General features: G+C 47.0%; 1 long non-coding RNA gene across 1 annotated transcript in view; it reads right to left on the bottom strand.

Annotated features, from left to right (window-relative positions):
* The window catches only part of LOC134943782 (uncharacterized), a 66,076-nt gene that overhangs the window by 33,205 nt on the left and 15,953 nt on the right, over positions 1-16,918 (bottom strand). Inside the window, exon 3 of the long non-coding RNA XR_010181748.1 lies at positions 1,187-1,316. This is a non-coding gene — a long non-coding RNA (uncharacterized LOC134943782). The remainder of the gene's footprint in view (positions 1-1,186; positions 1,317-16,918) is intronic.

Genomic DNA, 16,918 nt, shown 5'->3' with positions numbered 1-16,918 from the left:
GTGTTCTGTATGACTTAAACCCACCCACTAATTTTAGTTTTCAATATATTTCTATGTCATTTGTATCTGTAAATTTCAAAGTGTCAGCCAGTTCAATATCTAGGAAGAATAAAGAGTGGAGATATATCACTTTCAAGTCAATGGCATTCACACATTACATAATTGATCTGCTAGAATCTGCAGCCAAACACAATAAACATAAGCAATTTTCTGAAGTTCGAGATTGTGGTCCAAGGAATGTAGATTAGTATTTGATCATATAACAGTAATCTGACCTGCTTAAAGAATTTCTTTGCAATTTATTAATTTTCCACATTCTTTGGGATTTAATTGATGTGTGAGACTCAAGTTTTTGGCATCAACGTTCAAGTATAAAGGTCAGTAAATGTATCTGAAAGGTTGCCACGTTGTTTCTATTATTATTATTAGTATTATTATTATTATTATTATTATTACTACTATTATGATTATTAATATTATTATTACAGTTTATTTGTAGGAGCCACAGTTCTCTGCAGAGCTGGACAGTGAGGAACACAGGACACACAAAATAGAGGGAATAACAAAGTTGACAAAATCAATGCAGTCATGAAAATAAGGGTCTCTATTCCTTGTTTGCACTCTAGTGGGAAAAGGGCACAGCTGACACAGGAGGTGCAAGTGTAGCTCCGAGTATCAAATGGGACAGGTATTAGGGTGTACAAGTGTAGTAGTATGGTGAGAGTAGTATGGAAAGGGAGTAGGGTAGGTGTTAGAGTGTACCAGTATGAGCAGAGTAGGAGGGAATACGGTAGGTGTGAGGGTGTACCAGTATGAGTAATATAGGAGGGAGTAAGGAAGGTGTGAGGGTGTACTAGTGTGAGTAGTACAAGAGGGAGTAGGGTAGGATATATATATATATATATATATATAAATATAAATATATATATATATATATATATATATATATATATATAACAACCACTTGACTCCGGCACTCCAGAAGTCCCACAGGACCGACCTGCTCAGGTGCCTTCCCCCGGGGGGTTACCCCAGTACATGAACAGGAACAAACAAGGTGGCACTCAAAGACTTTGGAAAATGCATCAAACGTGTATTAGTGCTATCAACATTTCGGGGACCACCTCCCCTTCGTCAGGATAACTGCACAAGTGAAAAAAACAGGCTTATATAGCAATAAACTTACCCCCCTTGCATGATTACCCACGCTCGTTCTCCTCTGGCCACACCACTCGGGCATCCCGTCCAGCGTCAACGCTCGCACCAGCGGAACCGGAAGTGACGTCGCGGCTCCCTCCTGTGTGGCCATGGAGACGCTACAACAAACCAAACGTGACATGTATAAACAACAGTGTCTATAGGCAAGCCTGCAACATGTGTTCCATTACAGTTATAAAGTGCACACTGCAATAATAATATTATAAGCTTGTCAGCATAGTGAATAATGTAAAAGTGCATAGTGCCAATGACAAAAAATGAAAATACTTTAAAAGTGCAACATACATGTTCCTGTAAAGAAACAACCAATCATGTGAACAATGAATTAAAAAAGCAATTCAATTTTTTTTTAAAACAGACCACAACAAGCCAAGATCAATATATATGTAGTATCTGCATTAAGAGTAAACAACTATACATTTAATTAAAAGCCTGAACTGTCATCCTTATTATCCCCACACATAGACTACTACAGGGAGGCACAAAAAACCAGCTTGTATCTCAAAGGGCAATCCACTTTTACAAAAAATTAATGAGACCTAAACTGTCATTAAGCCCACTTGGTTTAAGTGTATTGAGTCTATGTATCCACATGGACTCAAGCTGAAGCAATTTTTTGCCCCTGTTGCCCCCACGGGGAGACTCAGGGACATGATCTATGATGCGATGTTTGAACGTAGCCATACTGTGTCTATGTTCCACAAAATGTTTGGCTACTGGCTGTTCCCCATTGCCAGACGCCAACGCACTCCTTATGGCCAGTCTATGTTAGCCATCCTCACTTTGAATTGACATTCGGTTTTACCGATAAAATAACGCCCACATGGAAAAATGATGGCATACACCACAAATTTAGAAGTGCACGTGAGGGGCCATCTGATGTTAAATTTTTTCCCGGAAAAGGGGTGTGAAATGCTATCACCAGGAGACATATGGGTGCACGTAGTGCATCCCATGCACTTAAAACAACCGTTTCTACGGGACAAAAAATGTCTAGAGGGAGGTGTCCTAAATCTGGCCATGTCGGTTTTAACTAACATGTCTCTGATGTTTCGGCCTCTGGTGTAACTAGGCATAATCCTCTTGTCCTGGAAAACTTTTAAATCCGGGTCTGTGGACACCATCGGCCACAGTTGTCTCAGTTTCTTGGAGTTTTGTTCACTGTGTACATTAAATTCTTTAACCCATGGGATGACTTTAGACATATCCCGTGCCTGGGTGGGTTTCAGTAACTCCTCCCTATTTTTGGCTACAGCCTTTTGCCTGGCTACTACAGGGGGGGCAAACTACTGGGGGCATAACTACAGGGGACAAACTACTGGGGGATAACTACAGGGGCCAAACTACTGGGGGCATTACTACTGGGGGCTAAACTACAAGGGGGGCATAACTACAGGGGCTAAACTACAATGGGGCAAACTACAGGGGGCATTACCACTGGGAGGCTAAATTAAAGGGGTGGGTGTAAACTACTGGGGTCATAACTGCAGGGGCATTACCACTGGGGGCATAACTACTAGGGCGCTAAATGACTGGGGGCATTACTACAGGCAACATTACTACTGGGGGCAATACGAGCATTGCATAAGGGGCACCACTACTATGGGGGTCTATATAACGGGCACTACCAGTACAGTGGACATTGCATAATGAGCGCTACAACTGTGGGCATTGTATAAGAAGTGCCACCTCACATGCACCGAAGCCGCACGCAAATGTATTTGCCCCTTCTATGGTGCCCCCCTATCATTTTCTTCTGGATCCGCCCCTGTATATATATATATATATATATATATATATATATGTACAGTTTGTTATATAGCGCAGCATATTTTGCTGTGCTTTACAATTAGAACAACAGTAATAGAACAAAACTGGGCAAAAAACAGACAGACATAGAGATAGGAAGGCCCTGCTTGCAAGCTTACAATCTATAGGGAAATAGGCATTGATAGACAAGGATAGATGCTACCTATTGCATAATGGCCCACCAGATTGCTAGGTTCTTAATGGGATGTATGATATGATCACCCAGCAATGTTGGCCAAGGGTCAAGAGGGTGTGAGAGTAAAGAAAGACAAAATATGTGAGGTTATGTGGACTGTACAGAGAGGATGTAATTAGACAGGGAAGCACTGAAGGTTATGTGGGTGGGTCTGGAATTTGGTAGGCTTGTCTGAAGAGGTGAGTTTTCAGGGAACGTTTAAAGGTTTGGAGACTAGAGGTGAGTCTTACTGTGCGTGGGAGGGCATTCCACAGAGTGGGTGAAGCCCGGATAAAGTCCTGCAATTTTGAGTGTGAACAAGTAATACGTGTGGATGAGACACGCAGATCTTGTGCAGAGCGGAGATGTCGGGTAGGGAGATATTTTGAGATGAGTAAAGAGATGTATGTTGGTGCAGTTTGGTTAATAGCCTTGTATGTAAGTAAAAGTATTTTATAATGAATATGGTAGAATACCGGTAACCAATGGAGGGACTGACAGAGCGGATCTACAGACGATGAACACCTAGCTGTTATGAACCACAGGTAGTGGTTCATTCCTATTTTATGTTTATAGTTGTCTTGCAGGCCAGGATTTCCCATTGCTCTGGTTTAAGAATACTCTTGTTTGCGGCCGGTGGTGAGTCGGTGTAATTGCAGCTTGTTCCCATGTGTTCAGCCTCACCTGTCTGTTGATTGCACCTCTCAGTTGTGCAGCAGGGCAGCTGCACGACATAATTAATTAAGACTCTCTGTTATATTCTGGCTCAGTGCAATTCACAGACGCTGGTGATATTTCCTGAGTTCCAGAGTTCTTGAGTTCTGAGCTAGTCTCTGCCAGTTCCTGAGCTCCTGTCTAGCAGTGTCTGTCTAGCTGCTCTGAGTGTCGGTTCCTGAGTGTCGGTTCCTGTGTCGATTCCAGTGTCTGATCCTGTGTCCTGCCGTGAAGCGTTCCTGTCCAGGAGTCCTGTGGCTTTGTCTGTGCCTGGGCGAGTGTCTGGCTTCTTGGTGTCCACCGGTCTGTCGTTTGGGATTCTGCCTGTCCTCCAGTTCTGAGAGTCTGTGTCGGCTGCATTAGGGGTTCCTGTCCATTTGCCAGTATTTGTACCGGTTCCGTGAGTAGCGGCTTTGCTGCGTCCGTTGGCCTAGGCCGCAGTATTCTTTGGTTATATTTAGTTACTGGTGTTTTGCAGAGGGTTCTGCTTATGCTGTCACCGCCGGTACGCAAAAGTATTGTGTCGGCGTGTGGACAGCATTTCCTTTGTTTTTCTTTTCCTTTGGCGGCGTGCCGCACATATATTTAGTTTTAGGGTAGTTAGTAGCCCCTAGATTTCTGTTGCTTTAGTTAGAGGTCCCCTTGTTATTATCCTGTCTCGGTTCACGCCTTGTCTCACGCTAAGACCTGGGGGCATCGGAGTTGGGCAGACATAATCCGCCCTTCAAATGCGGCTGCCGTGGGCCCACGAAACCATAGTCACTCAGGCGTGAACTGACCACAAGGGTAAAACAACGGAGGTAGGGTGCTAGGGGCTATTTCCACACCACACCTTATTTCAGTGTCACGTTCTGGTGCTCAGGACTCACTACGCAACATCTCCCTTGTTCTGAGCACCAGGAACCTAACACTAGCGACATATGCATATATACACACAAATACTGTACATACACAAATCATCTGCACCTGAAGCTGGACAAGTGCCTCCTACTCCAGAGTGCAGTTCAGTTAACTGCCCACTGTCACCGGCCTGCCCGCAGCATGCCAGCAGCTTCTTTCAGTTGCCCACTACTGCTGCCTGCCTGCAGCTACCCTCGGCTGGCCGCTTCCACTGAGTATGAGCCTTTTTCATGAGACCTTACTGTAGAAAAATCACATGGCCCTATGTGGGCACTGCTACTAGGTAGTGTAGGACTGCTGATATCAGAGAAGCCTTGATGTGGCTCAGCAGCTTTTCTATGTATTTGCAAATTCATGTAACAAATATCTCTGAAATTCTATTATCAGATAGGTTCAGGTATTGTTGCGGGTATTAGTCAATGTGCTGTCAGGATACCAGGGGGGAAAAGCATCCCCCCCTCTCTGTTTGCTGTGACCCCTCCCCTTTTCTAGCACCTGATAAGTATCTCCAGAGTGATTGAGCTGCTACCACTGTTTGTCCGCTTCTGCTGAGTGCCAGCTCACAGCTCCCCCTGACCGTCTAGCTGCCTGCCGCTGGCCGCTTAGCATCTCCTGTGTTTTGCAAAGCACAGAGAGCTTCCGGTAGTGCCGATCGTGGTGGCAGCGGTAACTGACAGAGATAGTGACAGAGCTATCTCTGTCTCAATTAAAAAAAAAAAAACTTGCCCCATGAGGGGTGGGGGTTTCTGGGTACTTAGAACCCCCCCTGCATGTGCCACTGCCCATACAACCTAGGCTTAATTTTCTTTCAGAAGTCAATTAACCTACCAGTACGTTTGTGTAGTGTGTGAGGAAACCGGAGCACCCGGTGGGCACCCACACAAACACACACAAACTGCACACATTTAGTATGTGCTTTTGTCAGGATTGAACATATGGCCTTAGGGCTGTGAGAGCAATGCTAACCATTACGCCAATGGTGCTGCCCCAATGATGACAGAAAGACTTGGTTGCGATATTATAAATGATGATGAAGAAGTACATTCTCAGAAGGAGTATTTTTCTCCCAATATAGCCAGAGTGTAAAAGAAGAAACGACACTGTGCGCCGACAAGCATTGTAACAGTACCGTGTTTTTAACTTATGAGGACAATTACAGTTTACTGCAACACAGTGGCAACACTTTCCCTAGAGATAAACACTATTTTGCCCTTTGTGCCCTTAACAGAGGCATACTTCCATCACAGGCACGCAGGGATATTAGGGCAGGAAACATGGAGAGGAGGACATTTGTTACAATTTAAGTGATATGCTTTTATATTGGAGATTTCCTGCAAAAACGATCCCTCTTTCGCTTAAGCATCTTTTCAGGTACATGCTGTACACAGTGACGCAGACCAACTACAATAATCATTTTGACTCACAAGCCCTGGAGTGCTTTCTGTAAACAAAGACTTCAATTAAATGACAAATCCTGAACTCTCAGGTCTCTCTCTTATCTGCCGCCTCTTGCTGCAAAGGCGTAAGTCTCTGCTTGGTAATGAATCACTTGAGAAGACCCTGATAAAGTAAATTTTGTCACAGTTGGTCACACAGAACTGCCCAATAAACGCCTCTCCAATTTTCAATTAACATGGTCGTCCTGGCACCTAATGCATTTAACTCATTTTATAGAACTGCTAGAGATAGGTTTCACACTTCACAGGAAATCATAATGAAATAATTACACCTTCACTTGCAATAAACAGTGCGCTGCATATCCAGCAAGAGAGTGGTCACCAATTTCTCCATTTATCTTCATTCCAGGGCTATGGCTTGCATGCTAGCAGAACATTACCAGTCAACAGCAACACAGCAGGTTCATGCTGAAGTGAATTCTGCAAACATAAAACTAAGTTGTTTGCATACGGTAAGCCTCATTTGCAAACAGCGCAGTTGTACGCATAGTTTAGCATTCCTTGGGGTGTCATTGGTGGGAGTAGTTTAATCTGAGCTGGTAATATTATGTATACTCTCTATCATAAGAGACTGAGCCTTTGCCCAGCCTGGATATGCAAAGAAAGAATTACAACTAATTAAACAACCTGTGACTGCTCTTTGGGCCTAATTCAGATCTGTTCGCTCGCTAGCGTTTTTCGCTGCACAGTGATCAGGTCACTACTGCGCATGCGTATGCACCGCAATGCTCAGGCACGCCATGTGGTTACAAAGCAGATCGTTGTTGTGCACGGGTTCTTGCGAAGAAACCATTCGCACAGCCGTTCGCAAGGAGATTGACAGGAAAAGGGTGTTTGTGGGTGCAAAACTGACCATTTTCTGGGAGTGATTGGAAAAACGCAGGAGTGTCAAAGCGTTTGCAGGGCGGGTGTCTGACGTCAATTCCGGGACCGGACAGGCTGAAGTGATCACAGTGGCTGAGTAACGTCAGAGCTACTCATAAACTACACAAGTTGTTTTTGTACAGGGCGGCTGCACACGCGTTCGCACACTTCCAAAGCTAAAATACACTCCCCTATAGGCGGGCGTCTATCTGCTAGCAGCGCTGCAAAAAATAGCTAGCGAGCGGACAAATCTGAATTACTGTAGGCCCTTTGTGTACAAGTATGTGTTTCCTATTGTTGGTGTGCTCTTGTGCAACTGTGATGTGTCTGCATATTTCTGGTGCTGATTTACAGATGGCAGTCATTAGGTCGACATGAGTTAGGTCAACATACATTGGGTCGACCATGTTTTGTCGACATGCATTAGGTTGACATGATCACTAGGTCGGCTTGGTCATTAGGTTGACATGGAAAAAGGGTTGACATGAGTTTTTCGGAATTTTTTTCATTGTTTGACCTTTTTCATACTTAACGATCCACGTGGAGTACAATTGGGAACGGTAACCTGTGCCAAGTGCAGTGGTATAGGAGAGAGGCACCGTGCCCAAAGCATGGTGAGCGAAGCGAGCTATGCAAAGGATCACGGTGCACTAATTGGGGCTCCCCGTCACTTTTTGAAGAAAATGACACCAAAATAATAAATAAATAAATTATGTCGACCTTTTCTGTGTCGACCGAGTACATGCCGACCTAATGACCACGTCGACCTAGTGATCATGTTGACCTGAGGCATGTCGACCAAACGTGGTCGACCCAATGTATGTCGACCTAACTCAGGTTGACCTAATGAACCACACCCCTGATTTACAGTACTTTAGCCTTTACTGATCACAAAGGTCATAAAATACATTTGAGTAAATTATTAAGGACACTTACCTGTAGATCAGTGGTTCCCAAACTTTTGGAATCATGGCGCCTTAGAGTATCAGAATTTTTATAACGGCACTCCTAGGCCAAAAGTTTCTTATTGAACACTTTAGAAATAAATATTAAAGTAAGTAAATTGTGTTTATATGTAATCCTAAGATTCAATTGTGTGGCGAGGGACAAGATTTGCTTCTGTTTGTCCACATAGTTTATGATTGGCAGCCACCAGCACTGGTTTTGCTTATTACATTGATCATAAATATTTTGAATTGGTCCTGGACCACCAACCCAGGGCACCCCTGCAAGTGTCCTGAGGCAACCCAGGGTGCCACGGCACACAGTTTGAGAACATTTGCTCTAGATAATAGACTTCATAGTTCAAAAGTCTCAGTCTCCCCTGATCCACCCAAACCACTCTTCCAGTGTCCATACTACTGCCAATGTGTAAGTTTATACCAGGTGCCCGCAGACGAAATAGAAGGTGGTGCCCCCAGTGGTTTCGGCTTGCAGATGTTCTGATGTCCGTCAGCACATGCCTGGTAGCACCGCTATGGCGGCAAAAGAGGAAGTAATGTAATAGCAATTACTTCTCTGTGGTTGCCAGCATGGGAGTCCCTATTGGAGGCCCTGTCCCGGCACCTCACCAATGGTACATCTTGGAGAATAAAGATTCCTTATTGCAGCTAATTGCAGTGATAACAAATCTTTGTTGTCGTGTGCTAGCTGCAAATGGTAATAAATATACCCTGAATGGGGTTTTTATCAAAGCTTGGGGAGAGATACAATTGTGAGAGATAAAATACCAGCCAATCAGATTCTGCCTTACATTTTACAAGCTGTCTTTGAAAAATGACAGTTAACGTAGGAGCTGATTAGTTGGTGTACTTTATCTCTCTCCACTCTTTCACTCTCCAAGGCTTAGCACAACTGCCCCACACAATTTTGTCTCTCGCCAAGCTTTGATAAATACCACCCCAAAAATGTATTTTTACATTTAGTGCTTGTCCTTAAAACAACTTCTGTTCTCCTTTCTTTCATCATATAAAACGCAACAGCAAAGCTGCAGCTCGCTACACACACACACACACACACACACACACACACACACACACACACACACACACACACACACACACACACACACTTTGATCTGCTATCACACATTCCAACTCTCTTCAGCTCAAGGGGGCTACAAAGGGGGCTTGTGAGCAAGAACAGCACTCGGCTGTGACTGTAGCAAATCACAATGACATGAGTAGAAACAGATTTGTCCTAGTTTAGCATTCCCTCTCTGTCTTTCCTCCTTGGTGCCCCCCTGACAGCTGGAGCCCGGAAACCAGTGCTTCCACTGTATCTGGGATTTTAGCCACTGGTGCAGCAGGCATTGCTAGGTGATGTCCAAAATTATGCTGTGGGGCATAGTGATGCATATTTGTGAGCATTGTCCAACTCACAATTCTACTGTCCTCTTATGGAAACAAAATAGTTATGATGGAGTAATGACAGACTGTCTTGTGTGCTAAGAAGCTTCAGGGGACTAGTCATTATTAATTGCTATTGGGTCAAGAATTGTAAGGATCTGAATCACAGTGAGTTACTGCAGCAGATCCAGTTTCAGTATTGCTCCGATGTTGGGACAGCTGCTCCGAAAAAGAAGCCGCCCTGCAGACTTGTCACTACTACTTTAGTTGTTAATTTCATTCTACAATGTTACTGTTCCTACATGAGTTCGCAAAAAGTGCACGGTGAGGTCTGGGAGAGACAGAGGAATCTGGATAGTTCCCTCTTTTGATACTAGTACTCCCTCAAGTTGGAAGGAATGGCTTAACACTATCTGAAGATGGAGTTAGGACTCTCAGTCAAGCTCTGAAAATTTGATGAATAGTTGTCCAAATACTAATCTATAATAGCAACAAATGGCACAGCTACCTGTGATATCTCCTGTGTACATGAAATGATAAATGGGTTCATTGGCGTATCTATAATCGGTGCAATGTGTGCGGTGTCCAGGGGGGCCCACACCGTACACACTGCACCCATTTTAATACTTACCATTGCGGAGTCCAGCTGCGGTCGTGGCGGAAATCAGCACCAAAACGGCTGCCGCACATGCGGAGTAGTCAAATTGGTCTCCGGATCATGGCGTGCGCCATGTTTCCGGAGGCATGCGTAGTAGACTCCGGCACAATGTCGGAGTCCACAGCACCTTTCAGAGGAGGGGGCCCACTCGGAGGTGCGCACAGCCCCCCTCTGTAGAAATGCCCCTGAATGGGTTGATTAATTATTTTACCCCCAAAAGTGTATGCATAATGGGTCAAATTACAATAATGAAAAGACCTCTGACAGTGAGGTGAATGTAAAGTTGATCTACAGTGTGAGGTTGAAAACAACTGGAGCTGATCTTCCTTGAAGAAAGAGTTACAGTCTGATGTGTATTGTATAAATCTCAGAGGTCTATTTACTAAGTCTTGGATGAAAATAAAGTGGACGGAGATAAAGTATCTACCAGGGACGTACAGTCAGGGAAGACTGGGCAGGCCTCCCCTGTCATAATGATTAAAATAATACAAAGAAGATATTTATAACACAGATTCTGTGTCACAGACATCTTCTTTGTTCTAATAATTTTTACTGTGAAATACAGTCACAGGAGGCAATGAAAGCGCTGCCTCCTGCTAACTGTCGGGAAGGAGCTGAGGCGGGGCAGTGGGCGGGTCCAAACCACGGGCTGTAAAAAAAACATTTAAAAATATATGCAAAGCAGCACCTGTTACACTGCCTCAATGACAGGGGCGTGCTTTCTGCCCACATGAAAGCACGCCCCTGTCAGCCTAGCAGATGTGATTGGCCCAGCAGATCCAGCAGTGGTAAATAGTTGAGGTAGCGGGCAATCCCGGCGGTGAGACCCGGCAGTGATAGTGTGGATGGCGGCATGCCTGGATCTGGAAGGATCCAGTCCCTGCTAGTCATTGTTCTCACTTTGGCAGCGCATACCCATTTCAAGAAGTCTCCGGAAGCCCTGGGGGCAGTGGCCATGAAAAAGAGCTTAAAGGCCGCCGCCCCCAGGTGAAGACACAGTGTAATAAATTATTATAACATGATACGTGTCGTGTTTTTATTTTAATATTTTCTTTACAGGTGGACTACAGGTGCCAGCGGGTCCTTTATGTCCAGGCATGCTGGCACTTGTGGTTCTCTAAGTGCCAGCATGCTGGGGCAGGCTTGCTGGGACCTGTAGGCCACCTGTAAAGAACAATATTAACATACAATGAACCCAGCACCCACCACCACCAGGGGTGCAGGGTATAGCACGGTGCTATCAGCCCAGTGCTGGTTGTTGCTCGGGAGGGGGGACCCCATTTATTTTTTGGGGTCCCCACTTTCTGAGGAATTCCAGCCCTGGGCTGACCAGTTTGAGGGATGGTTGATGTGATGGCATGTGAGTGTCCCTCCTGCTATGGCATTAACACCCTGGCTGGTTGTACCTGGTGCTGGTTATTGTTAAGTAGGGGAAACTGCATGCATTTTACTTATTTATTTATTTATTTTTAAGGGGGAAGGGGGGTAATTAGCCAGTGCCTCCCCAGTCATAGAACCCACAGCACGTCACTGGTACCAACCAATCAGCTCTTACCTGCCATGTCACAGGCTGCGTTTGAAAAAATAGGATTTTGGTTACCTACCGGTAAATCCTTTTCTTGTAGTCCGTAGAGGATGCTGGGGTCCACATTAGTACCATGTGGTATAGACGGGTCCACCAGGAGCCATTGGCACTTTAAGAGTTTGAGAGTGTGGGCTGGCTCCTCCCTCTATGCCCCTCCTACCACACTCAGTCTAGAAACTGTGCCCGAGGAGATGGACATCTTCGAGAGAAGGATTTTACACAGATAGTGGCGAGATTCACACCAGCTCACACATACAAGGCACATCAAGCTAACTAGCTTGAAACTCAGCAACCGCTGAAACATTACCAACAATGCAGAAAACTGAACCAAATAACGATAGCAGGAAAATGAAGCACTGGGCGGGCGCCCAGCATCCTCTACGGACTACGAGAATACCGGTAGGTAACCAGAATCCTATTTTCTCTTACATCCTAGAGCAGGGGTGGGCAATTATTTCAGCTGAGGGGCCACTTGACACTTTCTAGACACTATCCGTGGGCCACGCATAAAATAGAAGCCCCCCCACGTGCCAAAAATATAGGGACGTGGCTTCGTGTGGAAGGGGCATGGCCAAAAAATAATACAGATTCATATTAGGCTGCTCCATTATTCAAATTGCGCCACACAGTAGCGCCACTTACACACATTACACCAGGTAGAGCCCCTTTTACACACATTATGGCAGGTAGAGCCCCTTTTACACACATTATGGCAGGTAGAGCTCCCTTATACACAGTATGGATGGTAGAGCCCCTTTTACACATTACAGCAGGTAGAGCCCCCTTTTACACATTAACATTTTATTTGGGATAATCATTGCGCAGCAAGCAAATTATCCAGTGTCTTATGGCCCCTGGGGAAAGGTGTGACACAGTGATAGAACTCGGGGGGTGACACAGTGACAGAACACGGGGGGGTGACACAGTGACAGAACACGGGGGGGGGGGTGAGACGCGGTGAGAGAACACTGGGGTGACACAGTGACAGAACACGGGGGTGTGACACAGTGACAGAACACGGGGGTGTGACACAGTGACAGAACACGGGGTGTGACACAGTGACATAACACTGGGGTGACACGGTGACAGAACACGGTGGGGGTGACACAGTGACCGAACACGGGGGGTGACAGAACACTGGGGTGTGACACAGTGACAGAACACGGGGGTGTGACACAGTGACAGAACACTGGGGTGTGACACAGTGACAGAACACGGTGGGGGTGACACAGTGACAGAACACGGTGGGGGTGACACAGTGACAGAACACGGGGGTGACACGGTGACAGAACACGGTGGGGGTGACAGTGACAGAACATGGGGGGGTGACATGGTGACAGAACACGGGAGGGGTTGGTACAGCGAGAGCTAAAGACCTCTACCCCCAACCTAAAAACAGTCTGACGCCACTGCCCGCACACACAAATATACGCACACTAACACACACACTTTATTTCTTTCACTCACTTTTTCCAGTAACTCACTGATCTGGCTGGTAGTGGCAGGAAGGATTGATCTGTAGTAGTCTGCTCTTGTCCCGTGTAGCCCCGCCCCCTTAGGTCCCGTGTGACCACGCCCCCTCGTCGACCCGTAGCTCCGCCCCTTTTTCGGCTGAACACAGCCGTTGTCACTGGGGACTCTGGAGGCGCCGTGCAGCAACAGCAGGGGAGACTGCATCGGCAGCTTGAAGGTACTGCAGAGCAATGACAAGCAGTCGGGCCGCTTGTCATTGCTCGCTGGTGGGAGGCAGTGGGCCGGACAGGATCGGTTTGCGGGCCGCATCCGGCCCGCGGGCCGTATTTTGCCCACCACTATCCTAGAGGATGCTGGGGTCCACATTAGTACCATGGGGATGTACCAAAGCTCCCAGAACGGGAGGGAGAGCGTGGAGGATCCTGCAGAACCGATAGACCAAACTTCAGGTCCCCAGAGGCCAAAGCATCGAACTTGTAAAACTTTGCAAACGTGTTCGACAAAGACCAAGTTGCAGCTCGGCAAAGTTGTAATGTCGGGACACCCCGGGCAGCAGCCCAGGAAGACCCCACCTTACGAGTAGAGTGGGCCTTAACAGATGCAGGACATGGCAATCCTGCCGTAGAATACGCATGCTGGATAGTGAACCTGATCCAGCGAGAGATCATCAGCTTAGAAGCAGGACACCCAATTTTCTTGGGATCATACAGGACAAACAGAGTCCGATTTTCTGTGACGAGCAGTCCTCTTCACATAGATTTTCAGAGCCCTTACAACATCTAAGGACTTTGATGAAATTGAGGAGTCAGTCGCAACTGGCACCATAATAGGTAGGTTGATATGAAATACCGACACAACCTTCGGAAGAAACTGCTGACGTGTCCGAAGCTCAGCTCTATCTTCATGGAAGATCAAGTATGGGCTTTTACGTGACAAAGCCCCCAACTCCGACACACGTCTAGCAGAAGCTAAGGCCAACAAAGTGACAGCCTTCCACATGAGAAACTTGACCTCAACCTCCTGTAGAGGTTCAAACCAGCCCGACTGGAGGAACTGCAACACCACGTTAAGATCCCAGGGCGCCGTAGGCGGTACAAAGGGAGGCTGGATGTGCAGAACTCCCTTCAAAAAAGTCTGAACCTCTGGGAGGGCAGCCAACTGGTTCTGAAAGAAAATGGATAGGGACAAAATTTGGACCTTAATGGATCCCAACCTCAGGCCCAAATCCACACCTGCTTGCAGGAAGAGAAGAAAACATCCCAGTTTAAACTCCACTGTAGGAAACTTCTTGGGCTCACACCAAGATACATATTTTTTCCAAATACGATGGTAATGTTTAGGCATTACTCCTTTCCCAGCCTGTATCAGGGTACGAATAACCTTGTTCGGAATGCCCTTCCGAGATAGTATCTGGCATTCAACTTCCATGCCATCAAACGCAGCCGCGGTAAGTCTTGATAGGCAAACGGCCCCTGCTGCAGCAGGTCCTCCAGAAGAGGAAGAGGCCTCGGCTCTTCTAGCAGTAGATCCAGAAGATCCGCCTACCAAGACCTTCTTGGCCAATCTGGAGCAATGAGGATCGCTTGAACACTTGTTCTCCTTATGAGCTTTAGCACTCTTGGAATAAGTGGGAGTGGTGGAAACACGTACACCGACTGGAAAACCACGGAGTCACTAGGGCGCCACTGCTTGCGGGTCCCTCGACCTGGAACAACATCGCCGAAGCTTCTTGTTGAGATGAGAGGCCATCATGTCTATTTGAGGTACACCCCAAAGATCTGTTACCTCCTTGAACACCTCCGGATGGAGACCCCACTCTCCTGGATGGAGATTGTGTCTTCTGAGGAAGTCCGCTTCCAAGTTGTCTACTCCCGGAATGAAGATTGCTGACAGCGCCAACGTGTGTTTTTCTGACCAGAGGATGATTCTTGTTACCTCTAACATTGCAGCTCTGCTCTTCGTTCCGCCCTGCCGGTTGATGTAAGCCACTGTCATTACATTGTCCGACTGCACTTGAATGGCCCGATTTCTCAGAAGATGGGCCACTTGGAGAAGACCGTTGTAGACGGCTCTTAGTTCTGGAAAGTTTAATGGCAGGCCGGCTTCCAGACTTGACCACCTTCCTTGGAAGGTCTCCCCTTGAGTGACTGTGCCCCAGCCCCGGAGACTTGCATCCATGGTTAGAAGGATTCAGTCCTGAATCCCGAACCTGCTGCCCTCCAGAAGGTGAGGTAATTGCAGCCACCAGAGGAGTGAAATCCTGGCCTTTGGTGACAGACGTATTTTCTGGTGCATATGTAGATGGGATCCCGACCACTTGTCCAGGAGATCCAGTTGGAAGGACCGAGCATGAAACTTCCCATACTGCAGAGCCTCGTAAGAGGCCACCATCTTTCCCAGAAGGCGAATGCACTGATGAACCGACACCCGGGCTGGCTTCAGGACATCCCGGACCATTGTTTGTATCACCAACGCTTTTTCCTCTGGAAGAAACACCCTCTGCACGTCCATGTCGAGGAACATTCCTAGAAAGGACAACCTCCTGCTTGGTTCCAAATGTGATTTTGGAAGATTCAGGATCCAACCGTGTTCCCTGAGCAGGTGGGTCGTGAGAAGAATGGACTGTAACAGCTTCTCCTTGGACGATGCCTTTATCAGCAAATCGTCCAGATATGGAATTATGTTCACCCCCTGTCTGCGGAGAACCATCATTTCCGCCATCACCTTGGTGAATACCCTCGGTGCTGTGGAGAGGCCGAATGGCAGGGCCTGGAATTGATAGTGACAGTCCAACAGTGCGAATCGGAGATAAGCTTGATGCGGCGGCCAATTCGGAATGTGGAGGTACGCATCTTTGATATCCAGGGATACCAGGAAATCCCCCTCTTCCAGACCTGATATCACCGCTCTTAGAGACTCCATTTTGAACTTGAACTCCTTCAGAAAGGGGTTTAGCGATTTTAGATTCAGAATGGATCTGACCGAAACATCCGGTTTTGGTACCACGAAAAGGTTCGAATAGTAACCTTTGTTTTGCATATGAGGTGGTACTGGCACAATGACCTGTGCCTCCACCAACTTCTGGACGGCTCCTTGCAGAACAGTCCTGTCCGCCATCAGAGCTGGCAAGCCTGATTTGAAAACTCGGTGAGGAGGGAGATCTTGAAATTCCAGCCTGTACCCCTGGGACACAAAATCTTGCACCCAGGGGTTCAGGCCTGATGACACCCAGATGTGACTGAAATGCCTGAGTCTCGCTCCCACCGGCCCTACCTCCGGGGCGAGCAGTCCAGCGTCAGGCGGAGGACTTTGGTGTACCTGAAGCAGGTTCCTGTTCCTGGGAACCTGCAGCCGCAGGTTTCTTGGACTTGGGCTGACCTCCCCGAAAAAAAGTGTTGGACGGCCTGGCCTTTCTGGGCTTGGCAGCCCGAAAGGGCTGTGATGTACAGTAGTTGAAGAAAAGGGTTTCTTCGGAGCAGGTGTAGCTGAGGGAAGCAAAGGTGACTTACCCGCTGTAGCCGTGGAGATCCACGCATCTAGCGTTTCCCCAAAGAGAGCCTGACCTGTGTGGGGTAGGGTCACCACACTACTCCTGGATTCCGCATCTGCAGACCACTGACGCAGCCACAGTCTATGACGAGCTGAGACAGACATGGAAGAAATTCCTGCAGCCATGGAACCCAGATCTTTCATGGATTCTACTAGAAATCCTGCCGA

Source organism: Pseudophryne corroboree, chromosome 7, assembly GCF_028390025.1.
Source record: "Pseudophryne corroboree isolate aPseCor3 chromosome 7, aPseCor3.hap2, whole genome shotgun sequence".
Lineage (NCBI taxonomy): Eukaryota > Metazoa > Chordata > Amphibia > Anura > Myobatrachidae > Pseudophryne > Pseudophryne corroboree.
The sequence above is the reverse complement of the archived record's forward strand: the minus strand, read 5'-3'. Positions and strand labels throughout refer to the sequence as shown.